General features: G+C 50.1%; 1 protein-coding gene across 1 annotated transcript in view; it reads left to right on the top strand.

The window, feature by feature from the left end:
* Positions 1–1,859: 1,859 nt before the first annotated feature.
* Positions 1,860–22,964, top strand: part of RBMX (RNA binding motif protein X-linked) — a 156,573-nt gene continuing 135,468 nt past the window's right edge. Inside the window, exon 1 of the mRNA XM_062627418.1 lies at positions 1,860–1,869. The gene's annotated coding sequence lies outside the window, so the exon portion shown is untranslated. The remainder of the gene's footprint in view (positions 1,870–22,964) is intronic.

Genomic DNA, 22,964 nt, shown 5'->3' with positions numbered 1-22,964 from the left:
TCTCTTTTTTGAATCAATCTCAATTGCAAACAACAGCAACCGGAAAAGCAGTCGCTCCCGCAGGCTCCCGTGCTCCCCACCGGAGGGGACGGCGGAGGAAGCCCCTCTTTACGTCAGGATGTTGGTGTAATTCTCCTCCAGCACCCCTTTTTTACGTCTTTGGGATGATTTTGGAATTTAAGAGCCACAGAAATGCACAACCCCTGCAAGGCGGTGCGGGTCCCTCCGCGCTCGGATCCCTCAGTGCTCCGTCCCCGTTGTGTGCCCCGGACCCGGAGCTCCGCACCGGGCTCTCCCCGGCGAAAAGGCAAAACCGATCCGGGGAAACGGAGACAAAAATCCCCCGCTTCGACCTGCGAGCCAGAGGGCGAGGGGAGTATTTCCTGCTCCCTAAAAGGCTTTTAAACCGCGCTGCATCGCAGTTAAATGAATATCCCTAACAAGCGTAAAGACAAGTAGTTTTTCTCCTGCCATAAACATATTGCATCTCCTGTGTAATGATATGCAAACCAGGAGCGAACGAGACATTTCCATTGTAGCTGTCACTCAGCGAAGGGGGAAGCACATGTACATTTGAACTTCAGAGATACGGGCTGGAGTAAACAGGTCTGAACTTCGGCGAGGGGAGGGGGCGAGGAATATCAAAGGCCAGGCGGAGGCAAGCTGAAAGACCAGAGTGGCGAGGAAATGTGGGTGCCAACGGGCTCCGTCCAGCCGGGGGTTTGTGGCGTGTTTGGTGGCGATGGGGAGAAGTTTTCCCCCCTCTCCCCAAGAAAAATAACCCTTTAGCTGCTTGGGAAACACGCGTCAGGCTCGGAAACGAGTGGGAAAACCATGAGGACGAGTTGAAGGTGCTGAAGAATAGATGAAGCCGAAGCAAAGCCCGCGGGAGAGGGGCACAGCCCTGGGATGCCCAGGCACCAGGGTGACCCCGAGGATGGACACCCTCTGGAAAGAGGCTGAAAGCCCCTGTTAGTACAAGCAGGGTGCAGAGCGGGAGTAGGAGGAGGAAGAAGCCGGGCCCTCGGCACCCCGGCCCGGCCGAGAGCATCCTCACCCCCTTGGATTCCCCCCCGCGCCTCGGCGGGGCAGAGGGGGTGGGGGAAGTGGCGAATATCTCAATCAGCGAGGAGCTGACCTGTGACCCGGAGGGTGGCTCTATTGTCCCGCTTCTTGCGGGGGACACAGACTTTAGTCAGCCTTTCTGCGTGACTGAGCCCTGAGGGGCAACCGCAAGCCCCGGGCTCCGGGGAGGCATCCCGGCCTCGGGAGCCGCCCGCCCGGCAGCAGCGGCCGCGGCAGAACCGCGCTTTCCCCGGCGTGCCGGGGCCGTTTCCGAGCCCCGACCCAGGCACTCGGCCTCCTCCTACCTCGGGGGGGGGGTGTGACTTGAAACCAGCACGCCCGTTCTTTGCCCCGAGGAGGCGATGGGGACAGAGGCAAGGGAAGGCGGGAGGGGTTGTCCATGCTTCCCCCCCATAAACCTGCCGGCCCCGCAGCAGGGCCGAGAGCGGGATTGCGGGAGCGGCCCCCTCCAGTGCCCGCCAGGCAGAGCCGGGCAAGAGGCGGCGCTGCGGAGCGGCCCCGATGGCTGCGGGGCCCCGACGGCTGTGGGGCCCCGACGGTCTCCGGGCACAACCCCGTACCCTGTCCCTGGCGCACCGCGGAGGACGTGGGGCTCCGTCCTCAAATCAAACCCGGTTCAGCCTCCCCCGGACCCGGGGGGACCTCGTTGCTTGCAGTCTCACCTGCCTCCCCCGCCGAGCCGCCCCAGGGTCTCACAGCAGGTGTAAGCCCCGGTAACAAACCCTTTCCTCGGCTGCACATCACCCCGTTTTAACCGATACCACCTGGGGTCGGAGGCAGCGGTCTCTAGTTGCCGAGGGCCAGCCACGGGGAGCTACTGGGCTCCAGGGTGGGCGGCCTCAAGCCTGTACTGGGGACACCCCCAGCATGCAGCAGGTCTTGGGGCAGTTGCAGGGACACCCGCGCTGGCGACACTGCAGCCCGGGGTGCGCTTCCAGCTCGATTACAGCTTTCCTTCCCCAGCACTGGGCACAGCCCGGAGCTGAAGGGTGGGCAGATGGAAACCCCGCTGCCCCGGTCCGGGAGCTGCTGCCGGCAGACCCATGCAGTGCCCTCCCGGTGGAGCAGCAGACCCTCGGGGGGACGCAGGTGTGCTCAGGCCAAGGGAACTCCGGTCGTGCTGCGCACCCAGCGTCAGCTCCGGCAGTGCCGTCCCGGAGCACCGATAGGCACAGCGGGCACCGACGGTGTCTCCCACCACCCGACATCCCTGGTATGATTTCGCCAGCCCCGAGGATGTGTTGGAAGAAAGTGTTGAACGATTTAAAGTCTTAAAAAAAAAAAAGAAAATAGGGGTTTCCACCGCTCGCCTTTCATCACCCATCCTCCTTCTGTCCACATCGCCTGCAGATTCCGAGTTCAATGGCCGGGGGTTTTCCCCACGGTGTCGGGGAGAGAACCGAGCTCCCCTCCGCTCCCCTTGGGGTGATTTGTCCATTCCCTTTTACCCTTCGGTTGTTTCTTTTTCCTCCCGGCTAAAGAGGTGCCGCCGTCCCGGGTCCGACCCTTTCCATATCCCTCCCGGCGTCTCCAGCCCTCAGCCCCGGCGGGGTCCGGCCATGGAACAGGGCTCAGCCCTCGCACGCTTCCGTGGGTTAAGTAGCCCCTCAACGGGAGCCGGTAAAATCCCACTCGAAGCTTTGGGGCGAGTAACAGCAAGGGTGCGGGCAGGGGGCTCGTCCCCAAATCCCCCCTTCTCGCGTGGCCAGGTCAGCACCATCGCGGGTCACCCTCTGCCCGCGGGGTTTCGGGCAGAGCCAGCTCCCTTCCTGCTGCCGAAATCCCCTGATTTCGGGCCGATAAACACCCCCCCTTTTCTATTTTCGCTATCGAATACCCCGAGACAGCGCGGTTCCTCCACCGCCCCGCACAGGCCCCGCGCTGCGGGACGCGGGCGCGCAGGGGCAGCGGCGGGACCCCCACATGATTACCCCCTGTAACCGGGGTGCTTGTCGAGGGGGAAAGGAGTCTATGCCCCGGAGGAGCAGTTCCATAGCGAGAACCTTGGCTGGCAGAGGCGGGCGAGATGGCGATAGAAAAGGTGCTTCGAGTGATGAACGCCAGACAGAGGGGGAAGTGAGGGGGGGGGGGGATTGAGTAGGGGGTCGGTCTGCGGTAACCTGGGTTTTGATGGGGACGACACCGAAAAAAAATCTTTAAAAAGAAAAAATAAAAAAAAAGGAAGGAAAAAAGAAAAAAAAGGAAAAGAAAAAAAAAGAAAAAAAAAAGAATTCAAAAGGAAAAACAGAGAAAGAAAAAAAAAGAAAAGGAAAAAGAGAAAAGAGAAAAGGAAAAGATAAAAGGAAAAGGGAAAAGATAAAAGGGGGAAAAAAGGAGGGAAAAGGAAGGAGTAAGATAAAGAAGAAGGAAGAAAAAACCGAGAAGGAAGGAAAACAAGAAGGAAGGAAGGAAAAAAGGAAAGAAAAAAATAGGGAAGAAAAAAAAAGAAGGAAAAACAGAAAGAAGAAAACAAAAAAAAAAAAAAGGAAGAAAAGAAGAAAAAGAAGGAAGGAATAAAAAAGAGAGAGGAACTAAAATAAGCCCCCCAAATCAACCAAGGAAACCAAAAGCCCCATCGCAGCCCTTCAACTGCGACTCCCAGATGAAGGCACCTCCGTGCCCTCGTTGCGTTTAAATCCCCCGGCAGCGCTGCGAGCAGGACTGAAAGCCAGGCTGGGAGCCGGGCTGCGGGCAGGGCTGCTCATCCCCGCAAGCTCCCCAAGCCGGGAAGCAGCCATTTCCCGCTACCTTCGCCCATCCCAGGAAGCTTTCACCGCATCCACGTTTATTTTCGAAACTCTTGTAGTAAATGGAGCTCGCACGTAGCTACAAAGCAGAAAGTTAAGCATTTGTCTCTGCTGTTGTATAGGCAGCCAGTTGTTTTAATTAAAGGGTGGGGATCCGTGATATATACACCAGATAAAAGCAAATGCGCAGAATAAACTAATTAAAACATTGTGTTTGGAACACATTTTATTTCTTGTTTTGATCTTAGTTGTGTTTTAAAGGAATGTCAGCGCACTATAAAGCAACCTTATTTCCCTGAGAGTGTGCGGCGCTTTTCAAAGGCTAGTGTGATATAGTTTAGAAAAGAAATCCCGCTGTGAAAGCTTGCGTGTCTTCTCTTTACCAAACTAAGCTCTTGTCAATCATGCCAAGGCATATCCAATCACCAAGTCGCTTTTTGGAAAGCAGCTCATCCCGCTGTGCTTTTATATATCACACCGCAGCATGTTTAGATGCATTTTTACTATCACTTCAGGAGCGGTGACTGATGAGAGCGCAGTTACAGTACCGGCTTCCCCGAACGCCGGAGTTGCTAACAATTTGCCTGGCTATTGTGTGCGTGCCTTTCCCCTCCCTCCTCCCCCTTTCCTGCCTCACGTTGCCTCTATTTGTCATGGACACTAAGATGAGGGGAATATCGGGGCGGTGGGGGGGATATTAACTGCCGAGGTGCCCATCACCTGCCTTGGGATGCGGTGACAGGAGGGGAGGAAGAAGCCCCGTCGGTTTGGGGCTCCCCCGATGGCACTGAAACACACCGAGGGTACTCCACCTTTGCAAAGCAACCCCCCCGCCACCGCTGCACCCCTGAGGGCTGCAGGAAGCCACAGGTCACCCCCCCACCACCACCGGCTTTCCCCGTCCCAGCGCTCCCGAGCCCCTCGGGGGTCCCTCGGCCCGTCGGGGGTCCGGCTCCCTTCCAGGGGGGATAAAAGGGGCGGAGCACGGAGAGGTGTGTGCGGGGACATGAGACACCGGCTGGGGGCTGCGGGGGTCACTCGGGCTCATTGCTTCCCCCCCCCCTCCCCACCTCCGACACCGATAGCTGCAATACCGCCTGTGTTGTCTCCCTGCTTTAAACGCGAAACCCCGAATCGTTGCAGCGGCGACTCTTTTACCTATTGGTCCCGATGGAAAGGGGGGGGGGGAAGGCATTTTCCCCCCTTTTGCTAAATTTCTATCCCCTAATTGAAGACAAGTGGCAAACGGTTTTTATTAACCCCCCCTCCCTTTCCTCCGCCTCCAACCCCGGGTGTTTTCAGGCAAACTGTGCTAACCTCTGGCAACGCGCACGTACAGCAACATTCAATATTTCGCCGTTCAGTGTTATATTAATATGGCCTGCCTTTTCCTCTCCTTTCGGGGACGCGACGGCGCACAAACCTGCCCTGCGCATCCCTTGATGTGACCACGGAAAGGGGAACCGGGAGGGACGGGCACCCCCGACGCCCCTCTGCCTTCCAAAGCGACCTGGCCACAAAGGCTCCTGATGCTCAACCTATTTAGAGATTCCCCCCTTTGCTCCATCGTTTTATCTCACAAGATTTCGCACCCCTCGTTTGCAGGAGGCGGCTGCAAGTTCCCCCCAAACGCTGGGGTCACCTCACGGTCCTTGGGCGGATCTGGCCGGACGGGGAGGCACGAAATGATTTTGCCTTTTGCCTTAAAACCGGGATAGATGCGGGCATTCATTTCTGGTTTATTTCCCGTTTAAGGCTCTGGAGGCTGCGATGCAGCCGCCCTAAAACGAGAACTAAAGGTGCGAATGAACCCGGGGCTTAGAGTTGCAGGGGGGAAATATATATTAATTATATATATATATTATATATCCTTTCAATCCCTGACACTTCAGATGCCGGGAGCCACCGGCGCCCGACTCACTTGCCCTGCCGGAAGAAGCGCTCGGACATCCGCGTCCGCGGAAAGCCCCTGCGCACATCATCCCCGCCCCGCAGCACGGGTGCAGAGGTCTGGAGCCCCCCTCCCAAGCCCCAGCTCCCCTTCCCCAGGAGCCGCCTGCAAGGCGCCTGTAAACGTGGAGGGGATCAGGGGGTGCTGCAGCGGGTACCCCAGTCCCTAACCCATCTCTTCTCCCACCAGGGGGATGCAGCTTCCAGCATCACCCCAGTGGTGTCGTGCCCCCCCCCAGTATGGGCAGGAATTAGCTGTTTCCTTTGAACATCCCTTGGAGTTTTGCTCCACATCAGGAAAAGGTCTTTCATTTAACCTGCAGTTCCCCCCCCAAACTTGTCTCTTTGACCCTCCTCAAGAGCGATGCTCTGAGCAGCATCCCAGCTCTCCTGGCCGCAGCATCAGTCCATGCAGCAGGTCCATCCCGAGCCCCCTGCGTGTGCCCGAGCTGCTATGGCATTCCCGGGAGCCTCCAGCTGAGCCAGGCAGGTTCCCCCCTCCCTAAACCTCCTTGCAAAGGGACATTCTGCCACTTCACCCCAGCTGCCTGGAGGCACACTTGGAGCTGGTGCTGTGCTGGAAGGGACCATGCTGAGAGGAGGTGGCTGGAGGGGCAGAGACCTCCCAGCTGCAGGTCAGGCTTTGGGGACAAGAGGCCACCTGAGCAGACACGTGTCCCAGGGAGCTCTCACCCTTTTAGGACACCAGAGGCCCTGACACTGGCGAGCAGAGCTCTGACATGGCACTTGGCAGGCTGGGGCTGGAGGGCAGCACCCCATGCTGAGGCTAAGCCCCACTCATGTGCTCCCATTGTCCCAGAATATTGGCACCACCACTGCTGCTCCCAGGGGCTATGCACAGATAGGACATAGGGGCTTCCCTGCAGCCCCCCCATAGCTTTGTTGGCAGAAGGAGAAAGGACCATGTGCCAAAAGCTCCTGCTGAGATTGCAGCAAAATAGGTAGAGCTGCAGGTGCAGGAAAGCTTCAGCGTCGCCTGCCAAAGGTAGAAGTCACCCAGGTCTCTGCTATCAAAGAGACTCACTTAAAACACAGCTTTCAGATATTGGTGTTTCACAACAGCACTGCTGCTTGATTCCTCCCCCCTCCATTTCTTCTCATTTCTTGAACCTTTAGAGGCACAGACATATTTGCATGCGGTTTGTCCTCTAAATAATGAATTTAGCAATTGCTTTTCTAAGAAAAAGGTAAAAAACAAAAGCCAGGCAAAACTAATCCAAGATTTGGGAAAAAACACGAGCTAAACCCCAGCCCAAAGATCCAGCAGAGCACAGAACTCAAGGCTAAAATAAGCCTCTTCAAATGCAGAGAAAAACCAATCTGGCTCCCCAATCAGAACTAGAAAACATTAGAAATAACCAGTTTCATCAGTCTCCTTCCAGGCTGATGCATGGGGTGGGTGTCCAGTGTGTGCCCCTCTCCCCAGCCTAAGACCCAATACAAGAGACCAGCAGGTTCACCCTTGACAGGGACACAGCACATCAGAGCCATGCTGCTGCAGCGTGGGATCTCACTTCCCAACAGGAACAGTGATATTGATCTCTCTAAATGGCAGGATTTGGGCCTTAAGGTCCTTAGCTCATTCTTTTCCACCTGAAAGGTTTTTCCACCTTTCCCTTAGTGCCATGTCAGGGAAGGGAAAAAGATCCCTGTTGTAGCAGGGTTCACGCTCCCCATCTTGAACCAGCACCAGCCACTGCATGAATTACCCATCAGCACCAAGAGGGATACAGTAAAGCCCAAAAGCAGTGCTTTAAATACCTTTGAAAAACAAAACCTGCATTGCAAATACCTCAGGAAAAGCCTGATGCAAGTCCAATAAAACCAATGAGTTGGAGTCATGCTGAAGGTGCAGCCATTTCCTTGGTGTCCCAGCCACATTGCCTCATCCTATTACACACTGCAAACCCCATCCCCTAAGACCTAAGCCTAGGTTTAACTTACTCAGGTGGGTGATGCTCCTCACCTGCTGCCAGCCAAGGCAGTGCTGCAGAGGTGTGAAGTGCAGCCCCAAGAGCAGCGTGGGGCTGCTTTGGCTGGGAGCCTCAGCAGAGAGAAATCCCCTGACCTCACATTGCCACTGAGCTGGGATGGTCTGTGTCCATTGGCTTTAATGAGGGTTCGGCTGGAGAAAAGCAGGCTTCCAGTGTCTGCAAACAGGATTTTAGCCTTAAATTGGAATTTATATCCAGTTTTCATACCCATTTTGAATGTTCAATGTATTCATGTTAGGTTGGTTCATTCATAAGTGTGGATTTTGTGGCTGGAAATCATTTTGCTCACGTTTTCAGTATGAAGATGGGCAACTAAAAGCTCCCAGATCCATCTGCCTGGAACAGTGCGTCAAGGAACAACACACAAACGGCTGCACCGGCTTTCTTCTCCATGGGGTGCAAAATAATCTGGAGTCCTCAAGTCCTTGCTAGGAGGAGAGAAACGTGTAAATAAAGCGAATGGCCTGTTCCCAATTCTTGCTGACATTGACGGCAATTAGATGCATAAATACCTCTGGAAACAGGGGGTTGAGGCCCAGACCACGATGCTGCGTGTGCTCTCAGCCCCACCAAACCCCAGGCAAGGAGGAGTTGTTTGGAGGTGCAGATGCTGGCATTACTTAGCTGATACTTTGCAGATGCTGCTGTACAGTTCCTAACGTGTTTCTTCATCGGTTCAGCATAATTCTGTGTTTGTTATTGAGCTCCAGACAGCAGCTAGATAAATTATTTGGGTTGGAAAGTTTTCAGGGTATGAAAGCAGATGATACCCAACCCAACTGCGGTATCACTACAATAATATATATCATTATAATAATTTCCACCTTGAGAATGAGGAGCTGCATAAAATAGCAGCATAAAATTGGTGTTTAGGATATAAACTCGGCGCCAAGTTCTTGCTGCAGCTGCAGACAAATCTCATCACAGGAACAGTCCCATTGTTTCGAACGGATTATGTTTTATTAGAGTTTGAAGTGTTCACATCATAAAACACATGCAGGAAGTACTGTGTATGTAAAACACAGCCCCATTAATTATGAAAGCCAGTAAATGAATCATACATTACTGCAAATATATTATGCATTGCTTACATTGCTTTGCTGTGGCATGTTTGCACGAGAGAAATAGAAACTAAAAAGGAAGGTTGGGGGGGGAAAAAGCCCACTTATAATAAATAACAGCATTAGCTAAGGAAGCAAGAAGGAAGAGGAAAAGCACAGAGGGAAGATGCAATGCCTGCATGACCTTAGTTATATACAAAGCCAAACTAATGGCCCTTGTGGTGTTTGAGTACCTGGGCACTGCAAACCCAGGAGTTGAAGAGAACTCATGCGGTGATTTCTCTACCAAAGTTCAGCTTGGTTTTGATAACAGAATCCTATGGCTTATCTCATCTAAATTTCTCTTTCTTTCCCACAAACTGACTTTTTGTGCCTGTTTGCAGACTTTAGCAAAGAGCTGGGGCTGTGCTGTCTATAGAGGGTGAACTGGCTTTTTAAGATGACGATTTATTTCCTGCCAAATTTGCTTTAAGGAACCACTTGAGTTTCGTGCACGAGCCTTCATGTCGCTTTGATTTGTTAGCCAGGACATACATGGAGAGCTGTCTGGTTATAGTGGAATTCGGAGCAAAATTGAATGTTTGCTCCTCTAGGAGGGACACAACTATTCCATGCAGCCAAAACACAGGGTCTTGTCTGTAAAACTCCAGCTGTCTATTCGGGTATCAGGCGGGGAGGAGAGGCAGCCCGTGAGCCTGCCGCGGTATCACACATTCGGCTCAGCTTGCAGCCAAATCACGGTGCGATGTAAGGCTGATGATCCATCTTGAAACCTGCAGAGCAGGCTCCTTGAGCAGGGGAAGACACAAACCCTCTGTCCCCCCTGAGCTCGGTGTCATTCCCCTTGATCCGGTTCATGCTGATGTGGAAGCTCTTGCTCCGGGCAGGCAGGGAAGGCAGCTGCCTGCAGCGCTAACGCTGGCGAGCTGGGCTTCCCTTTTGGCAGCTTTCTCTCCTAAACAAGAGGTATTTTCCATGTTGGTTATCCCATTGCTTGCATCCCCTCCAAACCTGCTGGGCTGTCTCCATGTCTGCTGGTGGAGCGGCAGCAGGAACCGCATCCCTGCGAACAACACTGCTGGCCTTCCTCCTCCTGTGGCTTTCCGAGGGGCCCCTTTCCCTCCTCTGCCTCGCTTTGCTCTTGGCACCCGGCTGGTCTCATTTGTCTTCATGGCTCTAGTGCAAACTGCAAGAGAAAACAGAATCCGCCGTCGGTACAGAGTTAAAACCATGCCAGGCTCTGCCCAGGGAGCTGATCCAGCAGTCCATTCCCAAAATCCTTCAATGGATTTTAAGGAGAGCTTTATTTTAGGCTCGATTTGGCATGTATACATGTAACTGGGAGAGCTGCTCCACCCTGTCTGTGCTCAGCGCTCGCTGCCATGCCACGGCACTGAACAACACTGCAGGGACAGAGAGATTGGGGGTTATTAAACCTCACCTTTGTTGTATATTGAAAGGACCTTTCCATTAAATAACCGGTGTTAATGAACCCTATGGAGATGTCTGCTGGGATTTTTTCACTGGAGAAAAATCTCTGAGAGAAGGAAAATTGAAACAGGGAGTTTGGGATGATCTCTCCAGGAAGGAGGAATGCTGAGAGCAGGCAAACTTAAGGATAACTGCAGCAAACAGCACTGTTCCATAACCTCTGCTTCACAGAGCCAAGGGACTGGGACTCTTCTGGTGTTTCACATACACAAATGGTTCTAAGAAATAGTCAGGTTTTGACGTCAGCTCTCATTGTCCTCCAAGTCTGAACACCCAAGGAAGCACATTCATTTCAGTGTTAGACCTCACATCACATTTCTGATGTGAAATCATGGAAAAACCTTGGTTGGAATGAACCTCTAGAGGTCTTGAGTCCACGACTCCACCTTCCAAAGCAGGGTTAGTGTCAACATCAAATCATAATAGGCTTTACAATACACAATCTGGAAAAGCCATGAAGGAATTACATCGCGCTCCCTCTCTGCAGGAGACTCTGGTGTTACCTTCCACACCACATTCTACCTTTGTCTCGCTTTTGGCTGGATAAACTGTTCTAGCGAAGGCTCAGGAACTGCGCTGAAAGCAGATTTGGGTTTTCTAAGCCTATCAAGCTTTTGCTGCCGCAAGTACAACTCACCATCCATTCTTTAAACCTCAAACACTGGCCTACGTGACTGTCCTGGAGGACACGGGCCATGTGTTTAAATGGTTCGGACTGGGAAAGGGCCAGAGCCCTCTTGCTCCCAAACCTTTCAGTGTTGCAATGCCAACACTTCAAATGTAGGGACTTGGGATCACTGTGGGAAGCTCAGACAGCAGCTCTGGGACCTGCAGGACTCCACAGAGCATCTCTGTTCCTTGGGATGTAAATCCATCCTGCCTACCATGGTCAGCTGGAGAAATCCACCTTACGTTGGATCAATTTTGTGTTCTTTAACACCATCAATAGAAGTTAACATCACCAGTGGGGCACTGGTGGCAGGCTGGGACCATTGTGCATCAGCAAGGTGCTGGGCTCCATCCCTCCTCAGCCCAGGAGTTGCACAACCAGAGCTCTTTTCCTTTCACTCTTCTATTTCCATCACCTTAAAGATGGTGAGAAAAATAAAGCCTTTGGATTATTTCTACCAGCTCCAGGTGATTTAGAACCTTTTGCCAAAGAATTGTATAGAAGTAGTGTTAAAAATAGGGTTGTCTCCAACGTCTTCTAAATAGGGAGGTTGCAATCAGCATCATTGCTGGCAGGCAGGCAGGGAGACCGACCTACCCATCAGGACCCCATTTTGCGACTTACGGAGCCTGTCAGGAGGAGATCGATAGTTGGCATGGTAACAAGCTCATTTCCAAGGAATAGAGCTCCTTTTTATTAAATTTGGCTGGCTATTGATCAGTTCCTGATCCACGTAGCCAAACATGGCAAGTGCTTAATGAATCACAGCTTTTCATTGAGGCGAATCACAAAAATCATCATATCATGAGGTAGCTGGGGACTGCTGCCTGCTTCCAAGGGTGGGCCACTGGCTGTGGCCAGAGCTGGGCATGGGAAATGAGCACAAATGCAACCTATTCCTATGGCAAGTTAAAGACTCGTTTCTCCCTGCCATGGATGTCTCTTGGAGCAGCATCCTTAGGGAGCGGCCTTTTGTGTGGTGTGGGGTTTTATCCCTCTTCCCCACTTGCTCTCTGTGGCTCTCTGCTGTCTATTAATGCAGTGAAGTTGGGTGCTGATTGGTAGAGTCAGTCCACGCAGATTTGCTGATATCACCTCTAAAGTTTATGTTGAACTTCTTTACTCTGCTCCTTCCAAGCATCCATCCACGCTTTGCATCCTTAAGCACATTAGCAGCAGCCTGACATCCCCCTGGAGGTCCACACTCCTCCCGTTTCCCCTGCCAGAGGGTGAGAAGCTCCAGTGTGGCACAGTACAAAACCCTCAGCCTTTCCACAGGAGCTATACAGGCCATCAGGAAGATGATAAGCCTCTTCAAATTGCTTTAACATGCATTTACGTGAGAGATAATAACAGCTCCAAAGGCTTCTTCCAGCCTCTTAAATAATACTCACTTAATACAGTGCCTGAGTTCATGCTGAAATGACAGACTATAATAATCCAGTCATCTCCATCTGGCATACACAGCCAACTATAAATGCTTAGAAAAACAGCAATATGTATTTATTTGCATGATATGGTATATGAGAGCTGATTCTTTCAGGTCACCTCCTGTGAGTGGTCTGATACAGAGAAGTTGCTGCGGGAGGTCTCTATCTATCTCTGCCCATGCTTTAAGAGGAAATAGCCTGACCACACAAACATAGGGATGTGCTAAAGCTCCCAACAGACTGTTACTGGTTCTGCAAGCTAGGATAAACATTTCAGATACAAGCTAAATACCCAGCCATGCCCCCGCATGCCCTGGGGGCAGCTGCCACATCATAACCAGCCAATTCATGGTGAAGGCCACAATTTCAAGCAGGTTTTCCTTAAAACCCCACCAAAGCTCGACAAATCAATGTACAGCTTTCAAACAGGCTCAGGCTCTAAGGTCAGGTAGTTTGGAACACTTAGTTTGGCACCTGGGCACTCTGAACCCCTCTTCCACTGTCTCCATGAAGAGCAGGAGCCCAAGGCAATGGACCACAAGATAGGTGATGGTGTCCCTCTGAGGCCAAAGGAGCTTTACTCCTAAGCCCTCCATCACTATGTGCTGCATGGCACTCACCCACAGCAATATGTGGCAATCCAGCATGGGTGTTTGTCTATCCTGATAGGTCTGTCTCCTCTCTACTCATGACAGTTCTGCTCTTCACTGGACAAGGGCAAGTCCTCAAATAACTGAGCTCAACACAGAACAAGTTGTGAGGCACCTCCAGCATATTAAACATCATACAACAATATCACCTCTATGCAGCCAACAATATCCACCATTTTTCAAGTGGGAAGCAAAGCCCAAGGGGTTTATATGCAGCCACACCAGTGGGCAGGACCCAAAATCACTGATGCTCAATGATGAGCTTGGTGCACCATGCACAACTGTACCTAAATACACACTTCAGCATCCACTGTTATTGCTCACGTTCCTCCAGGACCATCATCTGTATCATCTGGGCTTGCTGACACTGCTCGAACACCAGTCTGAAAGGTCACACGAAGACAGGCCAGGAAGCAGTGGTTGCTTTTTCCTGGGCTTCCAAGAGAAAGCAATGCCTAGAGAGCAGAGCAGAGCAGCTCCCATACTAGCTGGGGATGGCAGAGCGCCCCAGGTCTGCAAAGTCACTGACATTCTCCTCTTCGACTCAGAGCAAAGGATGAACTTTGTCATCACATTACTCACGTTTTTTTCCAGATGCTCCAACAACAGGAAGAAATCAGGTTAAATCAGTAGGAAAGTGGACAAGACCGATTCTCTTTGGCATCACCTCACCCCCAAGGGAGACTTTGGAGCAGGAAAAAAAGCATTGTCTTGCCCATTTGAAAGCTTCACTAATCCTGCCAACGTTTCCAGAGGAAGAGCATCACATTCCTGTTTGTTCTCTACCTCAGATTGCTATTTCAGCCCTTCTGAGAACACCCAACCCAAACAAAGCATCTTAAACACCTGAATACACCTAAAGGCAAACACTGCCAGATATACCTGGAGATACAAACCCATCACATCATCTGGCTGCTCCTGAAGCCTGACTCTGTAAGACTGGAGTTAAGCGATCGGTTATGGAGCTGTGGGCATGGTTTGTCTTGAGATTGAGCAGCTGAGCTCCATGCAGAGCCTGGCAGCAGGGTGGTTTTAGCCCACAGAGCCCCCAGCTACCCAGTGCCAGCCCCTGCGCAGCTGCAGAGGTGAAATGCATCCCAAATTGCTCAGCAATCCCCATGTGGAGAGCTGCAGCCAAAACCTCTTGGTCATTTATCCCGGAGATGCTCAAAATTAAGCCAGTGAGGGTACTGCTTACAAATTAACATCCAGTTATTCCAGCAGCAAGTAAAAATCCCTCAGTAAAGCGGTGGTGTGTGTTTGTGGGAAGGGGCCATTGGCCATTTTGAACTGCTTTTGCTGGAGGGGGGGGATTTCAACAGACCCCTGCCCTCGATGCTGGCAGGAGGCATGCGGGTACCCACTGGTTCTCCTGGCAGCTCCACTGCTCACTGTGAGGGGCTGGGAAAGCCCTATAGACCCATAAACCCACCCTAGAGCATCCTCACTCTCCTCTGAACTATTCAGGATGGGTAAAGGCAGTAGCAGGAGAGCAGAGCAGAGGGACTGCAGAGCCTGATCTTGCGCTAGGGTTTAATTTAAGTTAGAAATAACATCCTTCTTTCTCATCTAGATCATATTAGGATTTTGAAAGGGCAGTCACGCAACTTCCCCCGGCAGTTATGGCAGAACCGCGCTCGGAAATGAATGGAGCTCGTGGAAGCATTCAGGACCGAACAATTGGATTTATAATTAGGCCTAAAAAGGGAAGAACGCTGAATAAAAGCGGCACAGCCAATTTTAGAAGAAAAGGAAGTTCTGGATGGAATTCATTGGGGTAGAGCACTGAAGTGGAAATGGAAAGTGTTCAAAGATAAATGAGTTTAGGCCTAAGAGTTTGCTTGACATCTAGAAAATGTACTAGGAACACAGTGTCAAGAAAAGCTAACGTGAATAACAAAGAAACACAAGAAGTGAGAGAAGAGAGGAAAGAGCCATAAAACTTTGGGGCTACAAAGAGTTGCAATTATAGAGGGAAATGTAATGAAGTGTAAAAAATCATAATGAAAGCAAAGATAGAGAATGAAAGGATGATTGCATATTTGCTTAATGCACATCGGAGAAGTGTCAAAGACATGGGGAACAAGAGGTCACTAAATGAGAAAATAAAGCCTCAGAGGAAAGGCACTGAATTTATTGCTTTAAATACAGATTTATTTGCCTGGGCTTTACCACTTGAGGGCCAACGACAGAGGCAAGTGACAGAAACGTTTTCCTAAAGGAGAGGAAAAGTTCTCTGGTGGAAACAGAGCTTTTTTTCTTAGACAACTGACCCAGCAATGCAGCCTAACCTATTTGGAAAGTGCTGGGATCTAATGGGGCCTCAGGAACAGAGGGAAAACTCAGCTTAACCAGCCCCCAAGTACAGAAGGATTAATGTTTGCTTATGGACACACTTTACTGGCACCAGGAGCCTTGTCTCCAAGCGGCCCAGCTTTGCAGGTCATCTGTATTGAATAGGGGTGTCCCCTGGCAGCCCTGATGGGGCTCCTTTCCTTTTAGAGATTTTTCTGATAGGATGCAACTGATGCCTAAAATACCCACCACATCTCACTTACCACTTCCCAATGCCCTTGCAGCATGAAAGCTGCATACAGCAGGTTAATGTGGCCCACAAAGTCTTATTACCAGGTCCAGAGCAGCAGGACAAAGCGTGATGAGGACCACAAGGGATAAGAATCTGCAGGGACAGGCCAAGGGGAATGGCTTTAACCTGCCCGAGGGGAGACTGAGATGAGCTCTTAGGCAGAAGCTCTTCCCTGTGAGGGTGCTGAGGCGCTGGCACAGGGTGCCCAGAGAAGCTGTGGCTGCCCCATCCCTGGCAGTGTTCAAGGGCAGGTTGGACACAGGGGCTTGGAGCAAGCTGCTCTAGTGGAAGGGGTCCCTGCCCGTGGCAGGGGCTGGAGCTGGAGGAGCTTTGAGGTCCTTTCCAACCCAAACCAGTCTGGGATTCTCCGACACCCATGGAAAAAGCAGGAAGGGAGTGGAACAAGGCTTCCAAGTACAGTTTCTCTCAAAACCCCTATGAAGAGCAGAGTGATGCCCTGGGAGCACAATCCTACTGGTGCATTTATCAACTGAGCACTATCTAGGCAATTAGTTGTTTTCTTTAATTTAGGACTAATTTTGTCCCACCAGTTGAAATTAAAGCCCCCAACAGGCTCATTTCCTCACAGCCATAATTTCGTTACAAGCTTTTCATTAATCCAATCACAACTTCTGTAATATTATTTGGCAGCAGATTGAGACCCCGGTAACCACAGGGGCTCATGAGAACTGGTTCATTTCTGGTAGAAAAAAAAGAAATAAAATGAGCCCAATTAAAAATTCTTTTAGAACTCTCTAATATGTGAAACTCCCCAAAGTCAGGACAGGACCAGCATCATTCCAGCCACACAGCCCATCTGTGGGTGACAGCAGAAGCTAGATGCTAATACCAGCCACCCGTAAGTGTCTGCCTATCTGTCACAATAACATAAAGGGAATTGCCAGGGTGGAAATATTCATGTTTGGAATTACATGTCTATGACTTTGGGGAATGTTCTCCAGAATATTTTGGATTGGCCTCAAGTCTTTTTCAGCTCCCTGAAGTTTTACTCGAAGCATCCCGAGCCATGATGCAAATATTCCTCCCATGGCAATGGCCTGCAAATCTCATGTTCATAGTAAGAAAAGGAAGAGAGAGAAACCCGGCGGTGGAAAGGTCTTGTGGCAGTAGCAACATACACAGTGTTGTCAGATGGGGAAGCTTCAGCACAGAGATGCACTAATCTAGAGTTCAAAAAGAAGAATTATAAAGCAGTTGAGACTTTAAAGTGAATTCAGGTCTTAGAAATTGCACTTTCTTCAAGTCATAAGCAATCACTGCTGACAGAAATCCTTCAGGCACGTTGAAGTAGAGGAGGGAGGTGACAGAAATCCCTTGGAATAAACATAATAAAGGAGTCAAAAGAGAAAAATCAAAATTAATCTAGGCTGTATAATAGAAATATTAAAGCCAATAGGATCAGTTCCCTTCTTCTTCATGAGCGAGAGCCCACAAGCATGGAGGCGCAGCTTCAGCGTCGGGGAAGGAGGTTTCCTTCACCCCTCTGTAAGCAAAGCTGTGGCCTGTGAGAAGTGAAAACCAATTCTGCCATAAACAGGGAAGGTGAACTGCAAGCTGCAGTCACATCCCTGCTCCCACAACTGCCTCAGCTGTGCTCGAGCTTGATGGGAAAATGAATGTATCTGGCCAGAGCTGAGCATGGGACAGTTTACATACCTGAAGATGGCTGCAATAGACAAAGAATAAGTGGTAGCGCCCTTTGTGCCCTCTTATGCTGAGCTGATATTCTCAGGAATTGTGGCTTTTCCTCAACAACACATTGTTTTGGTATCTTTGTTTCTACCCGCTTTCTACCCCAGGTTAAACCCATTAAGGCTTCCTTGCTCAGAAGTCAACGTTGAGCAACTCCTGCCTTCAGAGAGGGTCAGGAGGGTTGATCTTTACACAGCAGCATCGCTCCCCTTCACTGCTACCCAAGTGACCTGAGCAGATCTCTCACTTTGTCATTGCAGCCCTTTCTTTTGTGTCCTCAGCTACAAGGAATGAACTACTACCAGGCTTGAAAATGGCAGGAGCAGCCAATGAAGCCCATATTGATAATTATGGGTTCAGGGGTTTCATGCAACGGCTTCCGTACATCTCAGCCAACAAGGATAAGAAATGCCCAAGAAGTGCTGACATTTTGCCATGCAGGGAGGCAATCCAGTCTCATATCCAAGGAAAGGAGGAGGTAATGGGGAAAGCAACTTGAGCAGTGTGAGCCAGGCACCTAAGACCTGCATACACAGACATGTATACAACAGGCCGTTATCCTGGTCTGATTTTTGGGTTGAGAGGTGCCACTGGATGCTAGGATACCCTAAAACCTGGGACAATGAATTCCCAGCTCAACACACAAGCAGCCACAGCGAGTTGCATGGAAGCGTGCAGCATTGCTGGATCAGGACCTGGGTGCTGAGAGGAGGCAGCAGAGCTGGAAATGCAGGGTCAGAACAGTTCAGCCCCGTATTCAGAGGGACTCCAGTCCTAGGCCTTATTGGAATTAGTCTTTGCATGGATACGTATAAATAAATCCAGGACACTGCTTGTGTAACAATAACATTTTGCAGTATCTGGCATTTGCCGCTAGTTGAAGGCTAAGCAAACCATGCTTCAGTGGAGCATAAAATTGCTTTTCCTTTGGAACAAGCAGGGCATTGTAGTAATAGGCAAAACTGTACATTGTGTTAACGGCTGTATTTTCACGTTATTGATTTACATTGTGTAATGCCATGCAAGACCTGCTTTCAATGATACGTGCATCTGTCATATCACAATAACTGCAAAAGGCTAGGAAAATGAAGCACTGGGGATCCCAGGGCATATTCACAACCGCGCGCCCATCATGCCGAGGCGATGATTAGGGGGATGTTGTGGTAATGAGCAGGTCCCAAGTGTGTGCTATGTAAATCAAGGCTGCCCGGGTCAGCTTCCGCTTGCTGTGCACATCCAACTTTTTCAGCCTGCTTACCCTTCTGACAAGGAGAGCGGATGGAAATGGCTTCCCCTCGGCAGCTCTGCTCAGCTCTATGTGTTCCAAGGCATCCAAGATGGAGGGATTGCATTTTCTTCTCCTCTCCTTTCCAACTGTTTTTCCACTGGGACCAGATCTCTGCAGCCCTGGCATGGGGATAGCTACAAGGATCACCAGCCGCTGGGTGGAAGTAAGCGGAGCAGGATGAGAGAACCACTAAACCACCACTAAATACACCTTAAAATAAGAGAACAAATACTCTGGAGATATAGTGGTTTCAATCTAAGGCAGTCCACCTCAAATAGGCAATCATAAATTATTGATGTCAGTCTGAAACACTTCTTAAATCACTGCGTAGTTCATTCAAACTTTGTTTTACATTACATAGCCTGGTGGTGAATTAGCTAAGCTGTCATTAATCTGTAATATCTGACTTCATTGCTTACGCTGGAATATGAAAGTAATATTTCCTTTTTATTTGGCTATATCTACACAGATTGTCTCACTGCTTAAAGAGGAAGGACAGTCCTGAACCCAGCTTGCCAGACCAAGAGCTGAGCAACCAGCTTCCAATTCCTTCCTCAGCTACAGACTTTCTGGCCTCGGGCAAGTCATTTACTCACCTGGTGCATCGTCCCCTATAGCAGCAGAAGGACTCAGTCACCTAAAGCTTGCAGAGGGCCATGGGACCCTAGGACAGAGATTTAACAATGAGAGGTTTGGGGTTTTCTGTCAGCAGGCAGGGACAATTTGGGATATTAAAACATTGGTCTAAGAAGTAGCTCTTTCCTTCTATATTTCTAGAGCCATTGTGATGGCCCAGGTAGGGAATATGGGGTGCCCTGATGTTTCTGGCCACCTTGACCCTCCATCCACACAGTGACACATTATGGCTTTAGACACCAGCAGCTTTGGATCCAAAACACAAGTGAGAAGAGCAGCGTACCAACACACACCACGGGCTGAAGGAAAGGTGTTTCTACTGAGAACACGCAGGTATCTGTGCTGTGATGGACATGTTGGTGTGTTATTCCTTGCCCTCCTCAGCCCTGGAGCAGCTCAGCTCTGTCCCTTTGCCAGCACCTCATGGGGCAGATCTAATTCTAGCAAATTGCTTTTGACCCCAGCTACCTGCTATAACCCAGAAACAGCTTTAAAGCTCAGGCTGATGTGCTGCCTATCTCCTGCTTATCCCTGTCTCGATGCACTTGTATCTACAGTGTGCTTGTCACATCACCGGAATGGAAAACCAGGGTTAAATGGCAGCTCACCTTTAACTGGGAATTAGGAGGAGTTCTTTGTGTGTTTGCTTGCTTTCCCCCTTCCATATGCCTTTTTATTTTACTCTCTCCCAGCCTTAGTCTTTTCTCTTTGTTTCATCTGATAAAGTGGGAGACGTTTTACCAAATCCTTCTTTCTCATGATCCAAGATAAAACCAACAATACAGCATAACCTAACCAGTACTGCCATGGACTGAAAGAAACAAGTTTTCACTCTTATCATTGATGTTTTCTTTACTGATTGCTCTAGTGCATGTGCACTGATTGCTTTTGAGCCTGTCCTATTCTCCAGACCCACAAGGTGTTCATGATGAAGACTTTCACACTGTACATCGTTTTAAATGTGAATTGCGTCGCCAGCCCCTCACAGAAGCAAAGCAACCCTGAACTTGGGTCTCAGAAGGTAAAAGTCTTTTCAGTTTGTCTTTAAACACTCAGATAAATCCCCTTAGCTTTCCTCCACACCATCAAAGCATTTGGATAGCATAAAGCAACCGAATACATAAAAATGCATCTAAACACCTTGTAAATCCCTACACAGAGCCGTTGCCGACACTACTTTTAACCCTAGGAAAACATTTTACCAATTACTAATCAAATACAATACAGCTAAATTTCCCCACCAGCACATCGTTTCGATAATGGGTATGGAAATCATCCATTCAATAGCTATTCAGAAATAACTCGGAAAGATTGGTTTTCAGATACTTCTGAGGATCCTGGAATAATCCCCTATAATCACCGTGCTGAGAATCCACCAACATCTTCCCCTTTGAAAAAGGCTGTTTGGGGCCAGAGCGTTGGTGGTCTCTGCCCATCCTTCAACGGATGTGTTCAAACAGTCTATCTGAGCTCACCAGCGCTCTGCTGGCAGAGGACGGAGGGGCTTTCTACTCTAACATGACTGGAGAGAGGCTTCAGCTCTCCCAGATGCTTCTCAGGTGTGCCTTGGCAGCCCATCACTACGATTTCCCTTCCTTTCTCACCAGGCAAACTTGCATCATTTTCTATCCGGAGCCTGGAAGAAACAAAACAACCCAAATGAAGCACCTAAAATAAGCAATAACTACACTTTGCGCTTCCCTGCTGCTCTGTGACAGCTGCTAAATGCAGCCCGGGAGTGGTTTAAGATGTTTTGATTTTATGATCTTTCTTGCTTCTTGGTACGAGCTGAATTCTTGGTATTTCTTCTTTATTCTTTGGAGAAATACGCTGTTTTCTGATTTACTTTACTGAGTTCCTAGGTGCAAAGTTTGGTCTTTTCTGCCTCACTAGAGGAGATGGAAAGCAGGGGGGCTGCTGGGTGAGGAATGTTTTCCTTCTCCAAAGTGGTAATTAGGAGCTGGACATAGGTGTAACAAAAAGAAACAGCTATTTCTAAAGCTTTCCTTTCCCATTCAGTAACTCAGCTTTTGCTCCCTTAAGAGTATGAAATTCTGCCCAGGTAACACAGAGTCCTCTAAGCCCAAGGAGAACTACATTTCTCCATACTTACATATAAAGCCCTCTGGTGACCCCCTGCCTTTGTGCCACCTTTGCCATCCCACAGCTAAGACAGAGTTGTCCCTGCTCCCTTGCCACCACAACCACAGCGCCTATCCCCATAGGGAGACACAACCTGCCCGTCTAAAGCAAAGGGCAGCTACTGGCCAGCAGTGCCTTTTGCCCCATCCCAGGGTCAGGCTGCTTATTTCTATGGGTAATTATGCAAAGGGGTTAATTGGGGGCATAAAAGCCTCCCCTGGGAAGCCCAATTAAAGACCATAGCCTCAGCTTTCATCCAACAGGAGACGACCACAAACGCACACGTGGGCTATCTGAACCACTGGTCTTTACAGCAGTTTGCTACCATTCCAGACAGGAGGAGAGAGAAACGTGTCACCAGCAAGGCACCAGCCCAGGACTCACGTGCTCCCTGTCCATGCTAAGATGGCAAAGTTATCCTTCCTTATCCTAAAACCGCAGGCTTCATACCTCAAAGGTCAGTGCACAGGGGTAAAAGGAAGGGTTAATATGGCACAAGACTCGTCTGAACAAACCTTTCTGATAGCCGCACGGGGGTCAGTTTTCATTCACAAGCAAGTTCACAGAAAAGCAGTCCCAGGAGCACGGCACAAACATGCACCGCAATGCCCTGCACTCGCCAGCCTGCGATCCGCACCGTGAGAGGAAAGACAACGCACCATCACCTGGGTCATAAGCAAAACCATTTCCCGGTGGCTTGTGGAGTGAATCAGATCCCAAACTCACTCACAAGCAACATGCTGAATCCCCAGTGACTGTGTGAGAGGCTGACTGCAGCCCCGGGCTGTCACACAGCATCACTGGGCAAGCCTTCAGACAGCCAAGTCTGACCACGTATCACACAAAGCCAAGAGAGGAGCTAATTTGGGTGTGCTATTTGATGTGAATAGTTAGGGCAGCTCTGTAGTAAGGGGATCAGAGATGTTTTGGGGTGCAAAGAGGGCACATACCGTCAGTAGTTGTTGAGGGAGGCGGCAGCACCAGACACAATGGAGGGGCTGCATCCTCCTCTCTACCTGCTGGGCTGAGCATTTGGCTGCAAGAGAGGCTGGACACGAAGAGAATACAAATATCCCCAAAATAGGGGTTTCCCTTCTTAGGGGAAGCGTGGACTTCAGCAACAGCACCTGGGAATCCCAGGCAGTGCTCATAAGCCATCCTCCCAGGCAGGACATAGGGGAGCCAGGGAGACCCACAGCAGTAACACTTGGGCAACCCTTTGAGCAGGCTGGGCAGCCTTGCTGCAGGGCTCTTTGACATCAGCTTTACCTTCAAGACAAGATTATTGACCTTTCCAGTCCAGTATTTAGCAAGCCCCATTCATCCCCACTTTTCCATTCCCTTCTATTTCATTCCCTTTGTCGCGCTGTAATAGGAGAGGCAACAGGGCGCATATTTCTACAGGACAAAGCACTATCATCCTCATTATAGTGCCCTGGTGTTTTCTTCACTTTTAGCATTTTATTAAGAACAATTAGCTGAGGAGAACCCTCTTTTT

The sequence above is a fragment of the Pezoporus occidentalis genome, unplaced genomic scaffold (genome assembly GCF_034315485.1).
Source record: "Pezoporus occidentalis ecotype Australia unplaced genomic scaffold, CSIRO_AGI_Poc_V1 ctg30, whole genome shotgun sequence".
NCBI lineage: Eukaryota > Metazoa > Chordata > Aves > Psittaciformes > Psittacidae > Pezoporus > Pezoporus occidentalis.
Note: the sequence above shows the minus strand (reverse complement) of the source record. Positions and strands in the feature narration are given on the sequence as shown.